This window comes from Monodon monoceros, unplaced genomic scaffold, assembly GCF_005190385.1.
Source record: "Monodon monoceros isolate NGI ecotype Baffin Bay Population unplaced genomic scaffold, NGI_Narwhal_1 Super_Scaffold_3, whole genome shotgun sequence".
In the NCBI taxonomy this organism is placed as follows: domain Eukaryota; kingdom Metazoa; phylum Chordata; class Mammalia; order Artiodactyla; family Monodontidae; genus Monodon; species Monodon monoceros.
Genome location: NW_021703780.1, coordinates 90,156,336 through 90,177,500, shown reverse-complemented (window position 1 = coordinate 90,177,500; position 21,165 = coordinate 90,156,336). Strand labels below are relative to the sequence as shown.

The 21,165-nt window shown below is 40.5% G+C and overlaps 1 protein-coding gene across 6 annotated transcripts in view; it reads left to right on the top strand.

Annotated features, from left to right (window-relative positions):
* Positions 1-21,165, top strand: part of CRBN (cereblon) — a 950,388-nt gene that overhangs the window by 722,654 nt on the left and 206,569 nt on the right. For all 6 annotated transcript variants that reach the window (XM_029241884.1, XM_029241885.1, XM_029241886.1 and 3 more), the window contains one exon: positions 16,542-16,660. The gene's annotated coding sequence lies outside the window, so the exon portion shown is untranslated. The remainder of the gene's footprint in view (positions 1-16,541; positions 16,661-21,165) is intronic.

Genomic DNA, 21,165 nt, shown 5'->3' with positions numbered 1-21,165 from the left:
AGAAATTCTTTGTGGTGATGGAACCATTCTGTATCCCGATTTGGGTTATGGTGACTAGAATTGACGTATGTGATAAAAATTTCCTAGAGCTATACATCACGAGTGAAAAAGTGTATGCAAACCTGGTGAAATCTGAATAAGGTGTATATTTAAGTTAATAGTAGTGGACCAGTGTCAGTTTCCTGGTTTTGACCACTTACTATGGTGCGCTGCAAGATGGTATCTTTGGGGAAGCTGAGTGAAGGGTATGCAGGAACTCCTAGTGATTCATACTATCTCAAAATGAAAAGTATTTTCTAAAAGCCCACTCTTTTCCCATGATAAACTGTAAAGCTCAGCTGTTAGCTCATATTTCTCACGAGGAAACTGAGCTCAGCTGTAGATGTAAGTTGTTCAAAATCCCTTAAACAGAGTGTAAGTCTGTGGCCCCATCATTATGCTTAGCTTCGTATCTTGAAAGACTGACCTTAACGTCAGTAGAACAGATTCTGATTATGAGATTTCCTCCCCCACCAAGCACTGGGGATGGGATACTAGACAGGAGGTAGTTGCTCTCCTTTAATAAAGAATAAGAATACTTTTTCAGGTATCTTTGCTAGGAGACCTAGAATTGACACATTTAGCTGTTATTTTAGGAACTGTAGGTAATTTAGCCACCGGTCAATAAATTATGCTCATTTTAGTTTGCTCTAGGTTTTCACAAAGCAGTGGGAAGTGCTGTTAAGCAAGATTACCAAAGCCCATTTTGAGTTTCTTCTGTTCTGTTCCAGTGTGTGGCATAGTGCCAGGCAAGCAGAAGATGTTGGATAAATATTTGCGAGGGGTATGGAATGGAAGCCCACTGAGGTCAGGGAATTGGTCTTACGTACTCCAGAATCACCAGCACCTAGACATGGGTCTAGCAGACACCTAGACACCTAGACAGAAGAAACTCATAAACGCATTTCATGTGAAGAGTTGCATTCTGTTCTTTAGACTCTATCATCCAGACAGCTTTCATTCTGCCTTTGGAATGGTCCTGAGAGTAACTAGTAATAAGTGCAGGGCACTCAGAAAGAAAAGAACCAGCCAACAATCAATAAGTCATGCCTGTGACTTTTACTCAAGTTTGGGTGTAACTATTAACTATGGTAACTACAGTGTAGGGGGGAAAAAAGGACTTGAGGCTGAATGTACAATCTGTTTCTGAAATCTGAGGGACAGTACAAAAGTCTGAGCTTTCCCAGGGGGTCTGCCCATAGTCAGACCTCAGTTCATTTTTATCTTTTTTTTTTTGAAGTATAGTTGATTTACAATGTTGTGTTAATCACTGTTGTATAGCAAATGACTCAGTAATACATATATATACATTCTTCTTCATATTCTTTTCCATTATGGTTTATCACAGGATGTTGAATATACTTCCCTGTGCTATACAGTAGGACCTTGTTGTTTATCCATTCTATATAAACCAGTTTGCACCTGCTAGTCCCAAACTCCCAATCCATCCCTCTTCCACCCCCCTCCCACTTGGCAACCCTCTTCAACCCCCCTCCCACTTGGCAACCATCAGACTATTCTCTATGTCCGTGATTCTGTTTCATAGATAGGTTCATTTGTGTCATATTTTAGATTCCACATATAAGTGATATCGTATGGTATTTCTCTTTCTCTTTCTGACTTACTTCATTTAGTATGATAATGCCTTGTTGAGTCCCTGTTGCTGCAAATGGCATTATTCCGTTCTTTTTTGTGGCTGAGTAATATTCCATTGTATATATGTACCATATCTTCTTTATCCGTTCATCTGTTGATGGACATTTAGGTTTGTTTCTATGTCTTGGCTATTGTGAATAGTGCTGCTATGAACATAGGGGTGCATGTATTTTTTGAATATAGTTTTGACTGAGTGTATGCCCAGGAGTGGGACTGCTGGATCATATGGTAGCTCTATTTTTAGTTTTTTAAGGAAGCTCCATACTGTTTTCTACAGTGGTTTCACCAACTTACATTCCCACCAACAGTGTAATAGGGTTCCCTTTTCTCCACACCCTCTCCATTATTTGTCATTTGTAGACTTTTTGATGATGGCCATTTTGACCGGCGTGAGGTGGTACCTCATTGTAGTTTTTTTTTTTTTTTTAATTAATTAATTTATTTAGGCTGTGTTGGGTCTTCATTTCTGTGTGAGGGCTTTCTCTAGTTGCGGCGAGCGGGGGCCACTCTTCATTGCGGTGCGTGGGCCTCTCATTGTCACCGCCTCTCGTGTTGCGGAACACAAGCTCCAGACGCGCAGGCTCAGTAGCTGTGGCTCACGGGCCCAGTTGCTCCGCGGCATGTGGGATCTTCCCCGACCAGGGCTCGAACCAGTGTCCCCTGCATTGGCAAGCAGATTCTCAACCACTGCGCCACCAGGGAAGCCCTGTAGTTTTTTTTTAATTGTTGTTTTATATTGGAGTAGAGTTGATTAACAATGTTGTGTTAGTTTCAGGTGTACAGCAAAGTGATTCATTTATACATATGCATGTATCCTTTTTCAAATTCTTTTCTCATTTAGGTTATCACAGAGTATTGAGCAGAGGACCCTGTGCTATATAGTAGGTCCTTGTTGGTCATCAACTTTAAATATAGCAGTGTGTATATGTCAATCCCACACTTCCAATCTATTCCCCCCTTCCCCCCAGTAACCATAAGTTCATTCTCTAAGTCTGTGAGTCTGTTTCTGTCTTGTAAATAAGTTCATTTGTATCTTTTGTTGTTGTTGTTTAGATTCCGCATGTAAGCAACATCATATGATATTTGTCTTTCTCTGTCTGACTTACTTCACTTAGTATGATAATCTCCAGGTCCATCCATGTTGCTGCAAATGGCATTATTTCATTCTTTTTAATGCCTGAGTAATATTCTATTCCATTGTATATATGTACCACATCTTCTTTATCCAATCATCTGTTTATACTCATTTCGGTTGCTTCCATGTCTTGGCTATTGTAAACAGTTCTACAGTGAATATTGGGGTGCACGTATCCTTTCGAACCATGCTTTTCTCCAGATGTATGCCCACGAGTGGGATTGCTGGGTCATATGGTAGCTCTATTTTTAGTTATTTAAGGAACCTCCATACTGTTCTCCATAGTGGATGCACCAACTTACATTCCCACCAACAGTGTAATAGGGTTCCCTTTTCTCCACACCCTCTCCAGCATTTATTGTTTGTAGATACTTTGATAATGGCTCTTTTGACCGGTGTGAGGTGGTATCTCATTGTAGTTTTGATTTGCATTTCTCTAATAGTTAGTGATGATGAGCGTCTTTTCATGTGCCTATTGGCCATCTGTATGTCTTCTTTGGAGAAATGTCTCTTTAGGTCTTCTGCCCATTTTTTAATTGCGTTGTTTGTTTTTTGTTGCTGTTGAGTTATATGAGCTGTGTTTATATTTTGAAGATTAATCTCTTGTCATTCGCATCATTTGCAAATATTTTCTCCCATTCTGTAGGTTGTCTTTTTGTTTTGTTTATGGTATTCTTCGCTGTGCAAAAGCTTGTAAGTTTGATTAGGTCCCATTTATTTATTTTTGTTTTTATTTCTATTGCCTTGCAGACCCCTTTCTTTGTCTTATTTCCTGTCTCAAGATCTATCTTGTCTTGATAGTCTTTTCCAGTCCCTCCTTTCCCAGAACCCTCAAAATAAAACCTTCAAAAGTCACATCTCTGTGACTTTATTTTTCAGAAAAAGTCAGCTCCTTTTTTTTCCTAACAAATCAACACTGTGTTTAAGAACCTCATCTCGCTTGTCTGAAATGGTCACCCAGGTGTTGTGCCGAGCAGGAGAGTTGCCCGCCTCTGGGGTATGTGCCGCTTCTTCCCTCAAATGCAGAGCAAGGTATTTCAGGTGTGGAAGAATGTGGAAAAGACATAGCGACACAAAGAACATGGTTTGTTTTAGAGACCAGCAGGTAGAATTGATGAAGGCAGAGTGCTTTCTGGGGCAAAAATGGCCAGAGAGGTTGGTCAAGTCGATTTGGGTTAGATTTAGGTTTTCCTCCTTGGGCTAATAGTAATAATGCTGCTATGAACATGTGTGTGCAAGTTTTTGTGCAAACATGTATTTTAAATTCTCTTGGGTTTTGTCTAGTTGACTCTTATTCATTCATCAGACCTGGGCCCAAGCCTCGCTTTCCTCAGGGAAATCTTCTCTGATCCAACGTATTAAATCACTCCTTCCGATTATGTGCTCTTGAGGTGCCATCTGCCTTTGGTATTTATCATAGCTGTGCTTTACATTATTTAGTGGGTAGATGATCAAAACCAATAAATATTTATTCAGTTAATTTAAATGGTCCAAGACTGAAAACGCAAACACTAGCTTGCCCTGTTTTATAGCCTCCAGTAACATAAATTCATGTGTTTGATGACCTCCCAAAGACATCAGCAGTCCATAAAAATAGCACCAGTGTACAGGACATGCTTGCCTGAGTCCATCTGTAATCTAGAGCTGCTTTAAAGAGTTTACCCCACTTTACCGTGGTGTTAAAATTTTTTTATATAACTAAGAAGAAAAAAGCTTGTAAGTGGGAAAAAATTAACCACCTACATAATGCTTCCCACACTTTTTAATTTATCTGAAAAAAAAAGAATTAAATGCTATTAAAATGTGTTCTTGACAAAGGCATTTGTAATAGCAACACATTGTAACTTTCAACATTTGCATTTCTCTCGGGATCGAAACAAAACCATCAGTGAAAGTTAACCCTAGAAAAAAATATAATAATTTTTTCTATACATTTTATATCTTAAGTTCTGTATCATATAACTAAGTACTCAAAACTTCTCCCTAAATGCTCAGAACATTAAATTAGCTGTAGATGTAACTTACTTTCTAATTTGGATCCTATCATAGCCCAACTTACTGATCATGTGAAGAACTAGTTAAAATTTTTTAAATATTAAAATGTAATCTGGGGACTTCCCTGGTGGCACGGTGGTTGAGAGTCCGCCTGCCGATGCAGGGGGCAGGGGTTCGTGCCCTGGTCCGGGCGGATCCCACATGCCGCAGAGCAGCTGGGCCCGTGGGCCATGGCCGCTGAACCTGCACGGCCGGAGCCTGTGCTGTGCAACAGGAGAGGCCACAACAGTGAGAGGCCTGCGTACCGCAAAAAAAAAAGAAAAAAAAGTAATCTGGTGTACCACCTATAATTGTGTCTGGCAACTTGAGGAATCTGAAGCCACAAAACCTTCTTGGAAGTTTTCTTTTCCTATAAATTATTTCATTGTGCATGTGTGTGAATGTGTGTATACTGAGTTTTATTTTGTTTTTGTCTTTCTTTCTTCTCCTTCAGACCCTTTGCCTCTGTCCATCAGTTGTCTTTAGCCTGCCAACCTTGTCCTAAACCACAGATCCTCATGTTTTTCCAGGTTTACTACACATGACAGCTAACACTCTCTTTAGAGACATGGGAAAACCTCAGTTTTGCTGAGACGCTGCTTTGTTATTGTTATCTTGAACATCTATTTTCAAATGATTGCAAATTCACAGGAAGTTTCAAAAATAGAAATACAATTTTAAGTCCCAAAATTCAGTTTTGAAATTTAACATTTCATTGAGATCATTTAAAACTATACTTTTCTAAGGATATATTCATGGCTTTGCATCCATTTAACCAATATTTATAAAGCACCTACTCTGTACCAGGCACTTTTCTAATCAGTGGGGTTATAAGCAGTGAGCAATTTAACCTCTAACACAAACTGTACGAAATTGCAGTTTCTTCAGGGTATAGTTAACTGGTTCTCCTTAACAATTTGGTGAGCTACCCTGGTAATACTGTGTTCTTTTTAAAGATAAACAAAATAAGGCTCTGGGAGGTTAAGGAGGTTGTCTGTGTTGAATACCTGATTTGGGACAGATCCAGAAACAGGACCCAGAGGTTCTAACTTCTAGACCAAAGTTCCTACTGTTACTGAGTCTAAGCTCGTACTGCTTGCTGCACAACAGGTCCGTAAATCTAGAGATGAGGTGTTGGGGCAAGGAACAGTGACTTTATTCAGAAAGCTAGCAGACCAAGGAGATGGTGGACTAGTGTGCCAAATGAACCATCTTACCCAAGTTAGAATTCAGGCTTTATTTAGTATATACTAAAAGGGGAGGGGGTGTGGTTGATAGTTGCAAACTTCTTGGTGTCAGAATCCTTTGTTCTTGCATCTGTCCACATAGGTCAGTTCATGCTGATCCTGTAAACTGCCAACAAGACTAATGTTATTCTCTGTTCTGCAACTTTTTATCTCTATATGAATGGAAAAGTGTTACACCCTTAAAGGTCAGAGCCTTGAGAATGGGCTGTCCTGTATATTTCAGGCTGTAGGCAACATCCTTAACTTGTAGCAAAAGCAATAAAATACAAAGGTTAAAGTAAAGTGGAGTCAGATATGAAGGCAGATTTGTTCTTCCCTATTACACCACCACAGCTGAGGCCTGCCTTCATCTGTGCAAACACTGTTTACACAGCAAATGAAGCATCCAAGAAGATTTAAAGGTAAACATTTTCCTGATTCTGAGGAAGAAACAACAACAAATTCCTTAGAAACATTATTTAAATAAAACAACTAGAAGACCATTTAAAAACTATGTTGCTCCATTTGTTAAAGAAGCACCCATTTGAGAAAATACTTTCCTTGACCCACTCCCAGGTGGATATATACTTAGCGTATGAGTATACCCACAGGGGTTGAATCCAGTTCAATCTTTCTGTACATTTATTTTTCCAAAATTTTTTCTCACACCGACTGGCCTACCTCGCAGTGACTTGGGAAATAGTAATGCTTTGTACCTTTCAGAAAAATTGAACACCTCACTTGGCTTGCCCTTTTATTTGACATTAAGAAATCAGTGGATATAAGAATAAGGTAAGCCAAATGAATTCATCTGGTCATAGGGCAAAGTAGTGGACTGCAAAATAAGAATGTCTTAACAAAAAGGATGAATTACAGCCTGGTCACTGGAGTGAGACACTTTCTGTTCAACTTGGGAGATTTAATAATAGCTTTATGATAGTCACTACCTGAGTCGTGGCCGAAATACTCTGGCCTGGGAGCTTTCAGGGAGTTTACAAAATCATGCACTTCATGGTTAAGATTTTTAATAGAAATTGAAAATGGATTCTGTTAGAGTTGAATTGTGCCCCTCCCCTCAGAAAGTTACATTGGAGTCCTAATCCCCTGTACCTCAGAATGTGACATCATTGACAGGTAGTCAAGTTAAATGACATCATTCAGGTGGGTCCTAGCTCAGTAGAACTGGTGTCCTTATAAAAAGGGGAAATTTAGACATAGAGACACATATACATATATAGGGAAAATGCCATGTGAGCCTGAAGATGACTGTCTACAAGCCCAGGAGAGAGGCCTAGAACAGATGCTTCCCTCACAGCCCTCAAAAGAAAGCAACCCTACCAACACCTTGATTTCAGACTTAGAGCCTCCAAAATTATGAGACAATAAATTTCTGTTATTTAAGCCACCCAGTTTGTTACAGCAGCCCTGGAAAACCAACACAGACTCCACGGTCCTTGTTGCCTTCCATAAAGTGACCCATCAGTCAGCATAATTTAATGAGACCCTATTGTGTGCATACCCCTGGGATAGTAGAAATACTAAAGAAATGAAAAGCACGATCCCTACTGCCCCGAGCTTGATGGTCTAGTTTGGGTCAAAAGAGGTAGGAAATAGAAAGTAACAGCACAGTGCAATCAATATGCAAACAATATTTGATTAATTAAATGAAGTTGAACTGTACACTTGTGTCCCTTAAACCCAAGTGATATAGAGACTTTTTTTGCTGAATTTTTAAAATAGCCTTATTGAGATATAATTCATATAGTACCATAAAATTCACCCATTTAAAGGGTACAGTGGTTTTTAGTTGTGCAGAGTTGTGAAACCATCACCATTACCTAATTTTAGAATTTTTTTTTTTTTTTTTTTTTTTTTTGCGGTACGCGGGCCTCTCACTGTTGTGGCCTCTTCCGTTGCGGAGCACAGGCTCCTGACGCGCAGGCTCAGCGGCCATGGCTCACAGGCCCAGCCGCTCCGCGGCATGTGGGATCCTCCCGGACCGGGGCACGAACCCGTGTCCCCTGCATCGGCAGGCGGACCCTCAACCACTGCACCACCAGGGAAGCCCTAGAATATTTTTAACACCCCAGAAGACACCCCCTGTGTACCCATAAGCAGTAACTCCCTACACCCCACTTCTCCAGCCCCAGGCACCCATTAACCACCTTTCTATCTCTATGGAATTGCTTATTCTGAACATTTCACATAAATGGGATCATGCAACATACGACATTTTGTGACTGGCTTCTTTCACTTAGAGTAATGTTTTCAAGGTTCCTGTTATCACATATATACTTCGTTCCTTTTTACAGTCAAGTAATATTCCATTGTTCGGCTATACTTATCCATTCATCAGTTTGTGGCATTTGGCTTGTTTCTACTTTGTGGCTATTATGAATTGTGCAGCTATGAACGTTCATGTACATGTTTTTGTGTGGACACACGTTTTCATGTCTCTTGGGTATATACTGAAGAGTGGCATTGCCGGGTCATAGGGTAACTCTGTTTAGCATGTTGAGGACAACTTATAAAGGAAAAGTGTTACTTGTTTCTAGTGTCGTCATGTTATTTTTGTTGTGCTCGCCACTTAAATATGTTCAGGTATATGTTCAGACGGGCCCACCCTGTCTGAAACAGCTCCCTCTAACCAAAATCACTGTAACACAACATCCTGGTTCCCTCCTCACAGCATTTGTCACTCTCTGAAATTTGCTTACTTATTTATTTCCATCACTAGATTTTTATCTGTTGCCCATTACTCATCCCTCACTAGAATCTGAACTACATCAAAAACCTTGAATATTTTGTTCATTTCTCTATTCTCAGGATGTATCCTTGAGTCTGGCTCAAAGTAAGTGCTCACTAAAGTGGTTAATAGCGAATAACAAGTTAGAATATAAACCTTCCCAGATAATTTGGGGACCCTACGGATTCTTAAATTCCAGTTTGAGAAATTCTTTTATGTATAATGTGTCCTATGTAAGAGGTTCCCCAAAATGGCGGAAACACACTCATGGAAGAAACAGAACTTGGGTTGAACCATAAGAATTCAATGGACGGAAAAGGATTTCAAACGGAGAGCAGCATGACCAAATGTGTAGATGCGAGAGTCCACCTGAAACATTCAGAGCCTCACTGTTGCATAGTTTTCATGAAACAGGTAAACTACGGATCATTGATTAAACCTCTTTGTGTTGCATGTCACAGGATCCAAAGTCAAATTCAGTAAAAAAAAAAAAAAGCTCATTTGTTTGTTCACTTGCCTATGAAGTTCAGATTAACTAAATCTCAAGCCCCACTGGACACAGAGACCTATATGACAGCTTCAGAACCTCGACTCTTCCTCTGTCTCTCAACTCTGCCCACCTCTACGCATCGACTTCATTCTCTGGCAGGTTATTTCCGTCTATAGGGTGATACGGCACCTGATAACCCCAAGTCTATATCCCTAGGGCTGATGACTAAAAGGCAGAGATAGTCTCTTTCTCCAAGTGCCCATGTTGCAAATCTCTGGGAAGCTTATTATTAACACTGTAAGTCATGTGCCCATCCTAGCAACCCATGGGATGGATGGAGTGCTGCGGGCTGAGCCTGGGTCAGGTTGGAGACTGAGCATATCTTGCCTGTCACTTGGCGGAAAGAGTTTAGCCTCACTCAAACCAGATGGAATAGATTCCTATTCAAAAGATGCATGTTGTTCTCAGAAGAAGGGTGGATGGTTATGGAAAGACTAGTAATAACAACAAAAATAACAATGACAATTAGGATAACAGAACAGTTATGTGGTGAGGTAGGCAAATAAAACTTTTCTGGGCTGGAGAAACTGTGTTTTTAAGAGTGTGTGACTACGCTAGGAAACCATTCCTTAATATTTTTCTTTAAAAACAGATATTCCTAAATTCCGGCAGCAAGGTTTGTTTTTAAAGATGAAAAGAACTGCACGTGTGCTGCAAATTTCTGATTAACGGAGCACAGGATTTGGTAAAGAGTTCTGTATTCATTTTGTCTACACATTTTAAAAAATGCGAGTCTCGGGCTTCCCTGGTGGCGCAGTGGTTGGAAGTCCGCCTGCCGATGCAGGGGACACGGGTTCGTGCCCCGGTCCGGGAGGATCCCACGTGCCGCGGAACAGCTGGGCCCGTGAGCCATGGCCGCTGAGCCTGCGCGTCCGGAGCCTGTGCGCCGCAGCGGGAGAGGCCACAACAGTGAGAGGCCCACATACCGAAAAAAAAAAAAAGCGAGTCTCCCTAAAAGAACTCATTTTTAATCTCTCTGGGCCTTGAACATAGGAACATCCATTTCTCACGGGAAAAGTTCACAATTGCTTTTCCATCTGAGCATCGCTCCCTGGAGGAAGCTGGTGTTTGAGAATCTAAACAGTTTTCCACCGTGTTGCTTTTAGGTTGTTTGCTTTTCTTTGAGAACCCAAACAAGAAACACCATTAGTGGGAGCACCAATTAGGAAGCTCCAGTGAACAAAAAGAGATTAAAAAAATAATACCCATTCTCAATATTAACTTCACTCTCCAAACTCTGTTCTCAGCTGGAGGTTAAATAAAAGACCTGTTCTTTTAGTTAGCCCAATGAGCAGATATTTTCTTAAAAAACTAAAAAATAAACAAACAAAACCTAAATACTTTTTCTAAACCTTGGGTGGCTGGTCCTAAGAATTCAATCCCTTTATTAGTAGGCAAGTAAGAACGCTTTGGTTTGGACCTGTCACCTTCTTTATCTTAAACAATGCATTTATCCTATCATATTTAAAAACAGGTATTAAACACTACTTCCCTTTCCATGTTAAAGAATGAACACATAATCATTTTCTTTGATTACTCAGACTTCATCTCAAGGAATAACTGATCACAGAGGAAACCAACAAGAAAATAATTAACACAAGTGCAAAATAGAATATATAAAGTGCTTTAGTAGAGGTATATGTACCATGATGTAGGAGCACACGAGCAAATAAAAATGAAGCAAATATAATTTTGAAATAGGATGATGGGTTAAAGCTTGGCTAAGTGGGTGGCATTTAAGCTGGAATTTGAAAGATAAACTGGTTTCTAATAGAGGAGTCAATGTTTTCTCTTCTGCAGTGTTCTACTTCATTCATTCTTGGCTTTCCTTAAACTATTAGGTATGATCATTGAGGAGATTTTTGTCTTGATCTCCGCAACTCATTTTATTGATTAGATGTGCTTCCCCCATCAAATTTGGTGGCTCTTGTTGTAGCTGGAAAAGTTCATGGGCAACATCTGCAGCATCTGTGGAGTCTGAGCTTCTCACCACGTGGTAACGCTTCATGGCAGCTGCCCCTGCAGTCCAGGCACTAGCGCCAGAAGTGAGTCAAGGAGCCTTTCATCTTTGTGTACATGAGGGTGCTGATATGTCATTATTCTGCAGGGCAGTGTGTGACTTGCAGGCCACAGGGTGATGCCTCCATCTGTCTGGACTCAAAAGTCCACAGCCCAACCTGCAGGTCCTTAAGTAATTGATTGAGCCCAGGAAACCCATGTCCCCCACTCCCGCAGCCCCTCCAAACCTGGGCCGGCGTGAGCTGGGCTGGGCCATCTGTGCCCAGGCCAATTGTCAGCACATCATGTTAGAAATCACCCCTTAGGTGCCCTTTCCTGCGTTATCAGTAAAGCAGTGTCGAGACTTCTGGTGAGGGGAGATTCAGGCCCAGGTCCCCCAGCTTCCCCTGAGTGGTTTATTCAGAGATGCAGCCTTGTGGTGGAGAGTGATGTGCATCAGAGAACTTTTCGGCCCAACGGTGTAGTCAGCCTGAGACACATTTTAGTGTCATTAATGATGTTTTTCCAAAAGTTAGGTACAGTAGCCTACAAAGTAACAAAATGTAAAATCTTCCATCTCTGCCATTCATGGGCTTGTCACTGCTCCTCTGCGGAGGTCTGTCTACACTTACATATTTTCTCCTGGTTGTTTGAAGTGACTTAAGATGCTTAGACACAGCGGGTCTTCTGTTCGTGCTAATGTATTCTTGCTTTCCTGGCGATTAAGTTGCTTGCATATGCCCGACAGAAGGTCGAAGGTCACCGTAATTGGCAGATGGAAGAAGTCCCATCCTATCAACTTTGAGGAAGTCTCTGGCTGCCTTCACTGCTTGACAAAGCAGTGAGTGATGAATTCTGCTTAAAATGACAGGGGGCTGCATAACAAACAGCACAAACCATCAAGCGGTATTTTTAACCAACATGCACTATTCCCTTTGAAAGGCCAAATCTCCTCTCGATGTTTTCCCTCCTTCAAAGAGCGCACTTTGCTCTTCCTGGAAGCGGCTTCTCTTCCTCTCCTAGATGCTCATCCTGGACAGTTATTGCCCTAGATGATGGATGAACTCACTCCCCAGCAGGTGTTCTCAGCCCCTTGTCAGCAGCCCTGGACAGTCTGGCAAATCTCTTCTCGTGCGTGGGACTGTTGGAGACCGGCCGCTGGCTCCTCTCAGCTGAGCTGGAGTTAGAACCCTTGCATCTACTGGCCTGGCTTCAGCCCTGCTCCCTCCCTGTCCGTCATTTCTCCTTAGCCTCCCTGATTTCCCTGCAGCATCAATTTCTTCAGAAAGCACTGGGTACTGCTCTGGGGCAGCTGCTATCTCTACGTGGCTGCTCGCCAGCACAGCACGTTTCTATAGCTGGCGCTACCAAGATGCACAGTCTATTCCTCAGTCGAGCTTCATTCTAGAAAGGGATTGTGTTCTCAGTCCTGTAAAGAACAGGTACCATTGAGACTCAAACTGAACTATGAAAATCTCAAGTTGGAGACCACATACCACTCTCAATAGGTCCAACGCAACCAGATTTTCCTCCAGGCTTGCAACACATTGCTTTTTGCTCATTTGGACATGAGAGGAATTAATTTGCTTTTTTCTTTTAGTAGCCATCACATAAAAGCGTACCTAGCGTGCCAAGAAGCTCACACTGTATAAGAAGCAAGAGACAATGAAACTCAGCTGCGGTACCAGCCTGTGGACGCTTCACCCTCATGCTCACCTAGGACTCATGCTCACACCATCGAGTGACCACTGGATTATGTACACTGCCTGACCTCTCTCTTTCCCTCTCTCTCATTCTTCCTCCTCTCCTTCCCTTCTTACTGGCTCCATGTCACCATCTTTTCTTTCTTTCCTCTCTTTCTCTCTATCTTCTCCATTTTATCCTCCTCCTCCCCCTCCTCCCTCCCTCTGTTCTCTGACACACACACAGGAATCATTGAATTTAATGTAGGATGTCTTTTTCTTTTAATTAATTAATTTATTTATTTATTTATTTATTTTTGGCTGCGTTGGGTCTTCGTTGCTATGCGCAGGCTTGCTTTAGTTGCGGCGAGCGGGGGCTACTCTTCGTTGTGTTGCACAGGCTTCTCCTCGCGGTGGCTTCTCTTGTTGCGGAGCATGGGCTCTAGGTGCGCGGGCTTCAGTAGTTGTGGCTCACGTGCTCAGTAGTTGTGGCTCGTGGGCTCCAGAGCACAGGCTCAGTAGTTGTGGTGCACGGGCCTAGTTGCTCCGCCGTGTGTGGGCTCTTCCCGGGCCTCAAACCTGTGTCCCCTGCATTGGCAGGCGGATTCTTAACCACTGCTCCACCAGGTAACCCCTAATGTAGGATGTCTTCACGTACATGCATTAACAAGTCAAATCATCCTGTTCTGTCCTTCCTTGAGTTCCTAGGGCTCATCACCGAAAGCTCCACCTTAACTTGCTCCACTGTTTCCCTGCTTTCATTGCCACAGTCCCTCCCTCCTCCCTCTTCCATGTGGTCCACCCACATCATTCTTACTTTCCATCTTTACACTCTCAGAGGTCTGGATCTCCTTTCCCGTTGTTTTAGCTACTACAACACTTGACTAACACCTGAAGTAGATTAGTAAGTGATTCCGGGGGACAATTTGTCTTCTATGCCCCACTACCCTGGGGTTAAATTCTATGTGACAGATATTGACCGAGCATCTGGAGTGGAGGAGGCCTTCCCTTCCAGCAGAGCCTACTTCCTGCTCCCCTGCTCTGGCAGAACAACTCCTTTCTCCATTCGGCACCGCCGTCAGCTTCGGAGGTACCTCACCCTCCATCCCTTAGAACTTAGCCCCCGTGAGGTGCTTCACAGACTGTCAGTTCCAAAGATGATCATCTAGGGGCTACAGTGACACTGTCCTCCTTAATTTTCCCCAACTTGATCCATCTGGTCATATTTCCTTCATCACTAGGAAGATGTCTTGCTCGTTCCTGCTAGTCAAGAGCTTCATCTCACACATCTTTCCTCTCGCCTCGAAGGCCCCCTTCCCCTCTGCCTGTCATTCCTTGATCATGAGTGATGTTGAGCAACTTCTCATATACTTGTTGTCATTATGTATGTCTTCTTTGGAAAAATGTCTGTTTATCCGTGGCTTTTGAACTAGCGTGTGGCCCATATATTTTGCCCACCATGTTCTCTTTCTTTCCTGGGAGGAAACAAAATGTGATGGGAAAAGTACCAGGTTTTAGAGAGAAACAGACCTGGATTGGAAATCTAACTGTTCTATTTATTAGTAATAGTTGAGATGATACCTGAAAGTGAAGGAGGAATTGGCTGAATGGGGATGGGGAGAGGCATCAATAATGAAAGGGTCAGGATGTGCAAAGGCACAGAGGTGAGTGGAAGCAAAGCTCCTTCAGGAAACCTAGCGGAGGTCACAGTGGTTGGAGCACAGAGAGTAAGTATGAAAGTGGCACAGGGTAAAGCCAGAAGAGTAGGTAAGGGCCAGAACATGCTGGGCCTGATGTGGTATCATGTGGGTATTTGTGGTCCTAAGAGCAATGGCAGAAGATTTTACATTGTCAGGCTTTGAACAGATGCGGGGGGTGCGAGGGGAAGGGGTCAGTAAAGACAGGCAAAAAGATCTGATTTACCGCTTAAACTTATCACTTCTGCTTCAGTGAGGAGAACAGGTAGAGAGGCCAAGAGTGAATGTGGAGACACCATTTAGGAGACAAAGGCAGAGGAAGATGGTGGCTTGATATTGGGTGATGGTGATGATGGCAGAAAGAAGTGGGTTGATGGGAAAGATGTTTGAGAACTTAAACCAACAGGACTCGTTCATTGATTGGGCAAAGTCGGCTGCTAGGTTCATGGTGGCGTAACTCTATGGCCTGTTGTGTTCGGTCCTGTGTTGCACACGTGGTAAGTGCTTACTGAATATTTGCTGTTTGATGGAGAAGAGAGAGTGATGAATAAGGAGCTGGAACCTTTCATCCCACCAGCTCCAGAAAGAAGAGCATTTCTAATTCACCTCACCCCTCAGAGCTGGCAGACAAAGAAGAAGCAGGTGTGTGCTCCAGGGCAGAAGCAATCTTTTTGGCAAGGGAAGACATTATGCTGGGGCTCCAGATCCATCTTACTGACCTTATACAATATGTTCTCCTGAGCAGAGGGGAAGAAATAAGGTCATGGGATAAAGGCCAGAAATGATGTAATGACAAAACCTCTTCAGACACCAGTTCTACTCTGGCTAAATGGCAATGATCAGAAAGTAAATTTAAAAGTCAAAGAACAGTCTCTCTTTTCTCCCATTCTTATGTCTAAAACCTGGCTTAACCGCAGCCAAGCTCTCTTATTCAGCTGTATTTATTGGGTGACTCCTCTACGTGCCAGGTACTATGAATTTATGGAGCTGAGCTCTTCTTGGAAGAGAGAGGCATTAATCAAGTCTTCCCACAAATAATATATAATTGCAAATTTTGAAGTGCTAGAAGGAAAGGTATACAGTACTGTAAGAACATCTAGGGGGAGTTCTTGATCTGGACTGGAGGGCCAGGGGCCGGAGCTCCACAGAATAAGATTCTATGTTTCACTTGATTAGGTGTGGGTGAGAACTCAATGCTGTAAGTGAGTAGCATTGTAGGATCAAGGCTGTGAATGAATAACAGCTTTACGTTCTGCACATGTTTCTGTGACTGCTGAGAACGACCTCATGCTTCATTCCATTGGGTAGGAACTCAGCAAGGACTGAAATTATGGCTTATTTTCTTAGGAGGGCACAACATGGGTGACTTGAATGTTAATAATGAAGAGAGGCAAAGGTCAGCAGCCTTCATTCTGTTGCCCTCAGTAACACACCTATTCTCCCCGATCCCCAATATGTAAGCTTCCTGAGGAAGGACACAAATGTTTGTGTCCTTGATTTCTGATTCTTCATTACCTAGCATAAATGTTAGACCCATAGTTTCTATTTAATAAAAATCTATTAGTAAATATTGATAGTTTGAATTTTTATTACTATTTTAGTGCATATGAAATCAGATGAAAATAGGATAACTAGAAGTCACTTTTCAAGTTCATTCTCTTTGTGAGAATGAACACATTTTCAGTTTGCACTGTCATTTTTACATTCCTGCACATAGCACAGAGCAAGGAATACCTGTATTTTATTTGTTTTACAATAAACTTTTTATTTACCTACAGATTATGAATGTAAGCCTAACCCCACCCAAATCAAGAAGTAGCACGTTATCTGTGTCCCAGAAGTCTGCCTTGTGGCCCCTCCCTAGTGGTCAGCCCTGTCCTGATTTCTACCATCACAGGTGAGTTTAGTCTGTTTTTTTTGTTGTTGTTGTTTTATTGGGAAACAGTTCTCCATGAGTCTCCCTCTTTCTGGAAGGCTTGCAAACAAGGGCACTGACAGCTTTTGTTCTGGATTATCTTTTCCAGAATGTATGAACAGCCCTGGATGGTAGAGGTGGTGTTTCCCTCTGGAGCAGAAGGCAGATTTAGTTGCTGTTTATTATACTGTATAGTATAATAAATATTTGTCCTTCCCGTGCAAAGGTCAGACAGGTTTGCTTGCAGCCCATTATAAAAGATTAGGGTTTCCTAAACTTGAGGATCTTCAGCTGGGATGCAAATCCACTCCGTGCACAGCATCCACCTAGGCTGCCTTGCATTGCCCTTGTGCATCTTGGGGTAGGGGGCAGGGCAAAGGGAACTGATGTGAAAACGAGCTGAGCTGCTGGCTGTGTCAGCTGTATTAAAGCTGCTTTGTCTCTGACCCAGAACTCTCATATCTGCCCGTATCTGTGAACTGCAGTAAGCTAATTTACCACCTAGCAAGGAGGGATCCTGAGTTTCTGAATTTAGTCTGTTTTTCAACTTTGTATAAATGGAATCACTCAGCAGGTACTACTGTTCTGTCTTTCTGTCATTCAGCATTATATTTGTGAGACTCATCCATGTTGTTTTGTTTGGCAGTAACTCATTGATTTTACCTGGTGGTTAGAATCCCATTGCACAGATACGCCAAATCCATTCTACCGTTGATGACCACTTGTGATGTTTTCCAGTTTGGGCTATTTTAAATAATGGTGCAGTGGATATCTCAGTACACTTGTCTTGGTGCACATATAGACACATTTCTTGTGTGTATATACCTAGATGTGAAATATATAGATCAGAGGTTTTGCACACGTTCAGCGTTTAGCAAATTTTGCCAATTCGTTTTCCAAAGTGGTTGTACCAATTTTCACCCCCACTTAAAATATACAATTGCTCCAAATCCTCTTCAACATTTGATATGGTCAGATGGCACTCTTGGTCACTTTGTTTTGTTTTTGAAGGTTATGCTGGTGGATCTAGAGTGATACGTCATGGTGATTTTATTTGCATTTTTCATTGACTATTGAAATCAAATACTCTTATTTGTTTATTGGCCATTTGAATATATTCCTCTGTGAAATATTTTTCACATATTTTGTGTATTTTTTTATTGGGTTATCTATCTTTTTCTTAAATATTTATTAGATTTTCTTATATTTTATGGTTATAAGTCCTTTGTTGGCTATTTGATCTTCATCAGTTTGCTAAGACTGTCAATTTTATTAAGGCTTTTCAAAGAACCATCTTTTGGGTTTGTTGATTCCAACAAATTAATTAACTAATTAATTAATTATATTAATAACTTCTTGTACTCATTTTTATAATTTCCCTCCTTTCCTCATTTTTGCAGAGTATTAATTTGCTGTTCCTTGGACAGTTGCTTAAGATGTATATTTATATAATAGATTTTCCTTCTTCACTTCTGTTATAAATAGTCCAGGCTATATATTTCCCTCGACTCATGATTTTATTTGCATCTCACAATTTTTATATTTTGTTATTTATTCAAATCAACATAGTTCCTAATTTATATGATTCCTTGTTTTACTCACTGGTGTAGTTTAAGACTTAATTTCCAAACATTTAGGGAGTTCCTCATTATCTTTATTATTCACTCCTAGTTTAATTCTACTGCAGTCAGGGAAAATATGCTGTAGGTTTCTGTCCTTTGAAATGTGTTGATTCTTGCTGTATAGCCCAGCATATGCTCAGTTTTGGTGTGTTTTGCGCATGCTTTAAAATAGTGCATATTCTGCAGTTTTTGGAGAAACAGTCTCTATATGACAATTAGATCAGTTTGTCAATTGTGTTACTTAACTAGTTTATATCAATACTTTACTCATTTGGGGATTGTCCTGTTATATACTGATAGAGGTGTGTTAGTCTCTCAACGTGACTGGGTTTTTTTTTTTTTTCTCCTTTTGTTCTGTCAATTTTGGATAGTTTAAGACTGTTTTATTAGGTACCTAAAAATCTAGAATTCCTATAATTTCCTAGTGGATGGACTCTCTTATGATTATGAAATACCCCTCTTTATTTCCACTAATGCTTCTTCCCTTAAAGACTACTTTGTAATCAGTAACACTGTAATGCTTATTGTTAGATATAGCTCTTTCTAAATTGCATGGTATTTTTTTTTGCCGTTCTTTTACTTTCAGCCTTTCAAAATCTTTGTATTTAAGGCATGCTCTTGTAAGCAACATAGAACTGGACTTGTAAAAATTCAATTTGACAGTCTTGTCTCTAAAACAGTTGTTATTTTATTTACCTTTAATGTAACTACTGATATACTTGAGTTTAAATGTACCTTCTTACTATTTGTTTTCTATTTGTCACATTAGTTTTCTCTTCTTTCTTGCCTCTTATGTTAATTACTATCCCATATTCCCCTCTATTGGCTTTTTAGTCATACATCTTATTATTCTGCTTTTAGAGACAGCAACAAATATTACTATACTTATATTGACTTACTAGAATCAAATATAGATTGGAAATTTTGCCATATACCAGACAACACAATGGCCTTTTTACCCCTGTTAAACATTTGTTTTCATGGACTTATTTCTAGAAATATTCTAAATCCCATAAAACATTGTGCTTATGTTTTATTATACAGTCCATATACCTACATATTTATCCTTCCTGTTTCTCCTCATTCCCTCCTGTTTCTTTGTACTTGCCTCTGAGATAATTTTCCTTCTGTTTTGAAGATCTCCCTTTAGTGTTTCCTTCAGTGAAAGCCTGATAGTGAGAAATTCTTCCAACTGTTGTTTGTCTAAAAATGTCTCTTTCTTTCACTTTGACTTTTGGGTATAGATTTTTATGTTGAGAGTTCTTTCATTTCAGCATTTTGAAAATGTCAGTCCATTGTCTTCTACCTTCTATTGTTTCTGTTGAGAAGTCAAATATCAGTCTTACTCCTTCTTTGCAGGTTATGTTTTGTTTTTCTTTGCTCTCAAGATTTTGTCCTGCTCTTCGGTTTTTAGCAGTTTTATTATGCTATGACTAGGTATTTCTTCTACTTTGGGTCCCCAGCACCTCTTCACCCTATAGGGTTCCTGGAGATTCTTTGTGTATTTTTTCTATTTCAAAAAGTTATCAGTAATTATTCTTTTAAAATATTGTTTCTATCCTCATGTCCTCTCCTTTCTATTAGAATTCTAAAAACACATATTAGATCTTCTCATTGTGTTCCATATATGTTTTATGCTTTTTTGCTACATTTTCTATCCTTTATTCTCACTGTGTTTCATCCTAGACATTTTCTCCTTACTTACCTTCTAGTTCACTAATCCTGATTCTTCTGTGTCTAATGTGCTGTTAAACCCATACTTTGAGTTCTAAATTTCTGTAGTTTTAGTTGTGGAATTTTTGTTTGACTGTCTTTTATAGTTTTTAGTTCTCACTATTCATAAACAGGTCTTTCCCTCTGTTTCTGTTTCTGAATAAATGTTGAACAGTGCATATGAAAAGTGATAAAGATAATTTGAGGCTTTGGGTGATTGTTAAAATCTTCCAGAAAGGGAGTAAGAAAGGGCCATGGGACAAATATCAAAGCCAGAGAACTTTCAGTACAATGTCTCAGTAAAATTAAGTGTGTGATTAAAACAATTTCTTAAAAATATAGAAAGGTTTAAGATATTACCTCATAGACACTTTTAAATGAAACTTCCTAAGGGTCTTAAGAAAAAACCTCACAAACCCTTTCTGCAAACAATAGGTCTCCTAAAAATATTAATTGTGTTTTTCCATGGCAGTCCCAAAGGGAACCAAAGGTAGAGAGAAATATTTACTTCAAAGAGATGTGTGTGTGTGTGGCTTTTGTTAAATGGAATGGTTTATAAATGCACAGGCAGGAAGGCCATCATACTTTTAAAGTCATTATAATGGCTTGTGTAAACACAGACCATTTATAATAGAAGGAGAAGCATTACTAGAAAGGTGAATCAAAATCCAGAAGGAGAGCAAAGATCCCTGGAAAATAATTGAGTCTAATTCAAGGAACTGGAAATACATACCTGATTGGACTTCAGAATTGCTGTGGACCAGAGACTGCTTCTATCTACTGTTTTTCCCCTTTTTAAAATGGGAATACATACAGTAGATATCCTATGCCTATATACAATTGTATGTTATATTAGTGGGAGGCAAATAACTTATTTCTTTCGCTGGTAGGTTTTTTGATCAAGAGGACCCATACTCAAGGAATCCTACCTAAGGACCCTTATCCACAGTAGACCTGACTTAGACGACAGGGTCCTAGACTTGAAGTTGATGTCATAATAAGCGGAAACTTTGGGGGTCTAAGTGAAGAGACAAGTATATTTTGCAAGTGAGAGGAATGTGTACAATTTGTGATCTCAGAGGGAAGATTATTTTTAAAAAAATAGTAACAAATTCTTTGATAATTCTATTGAGTGGTAGGCTCTATGTATCC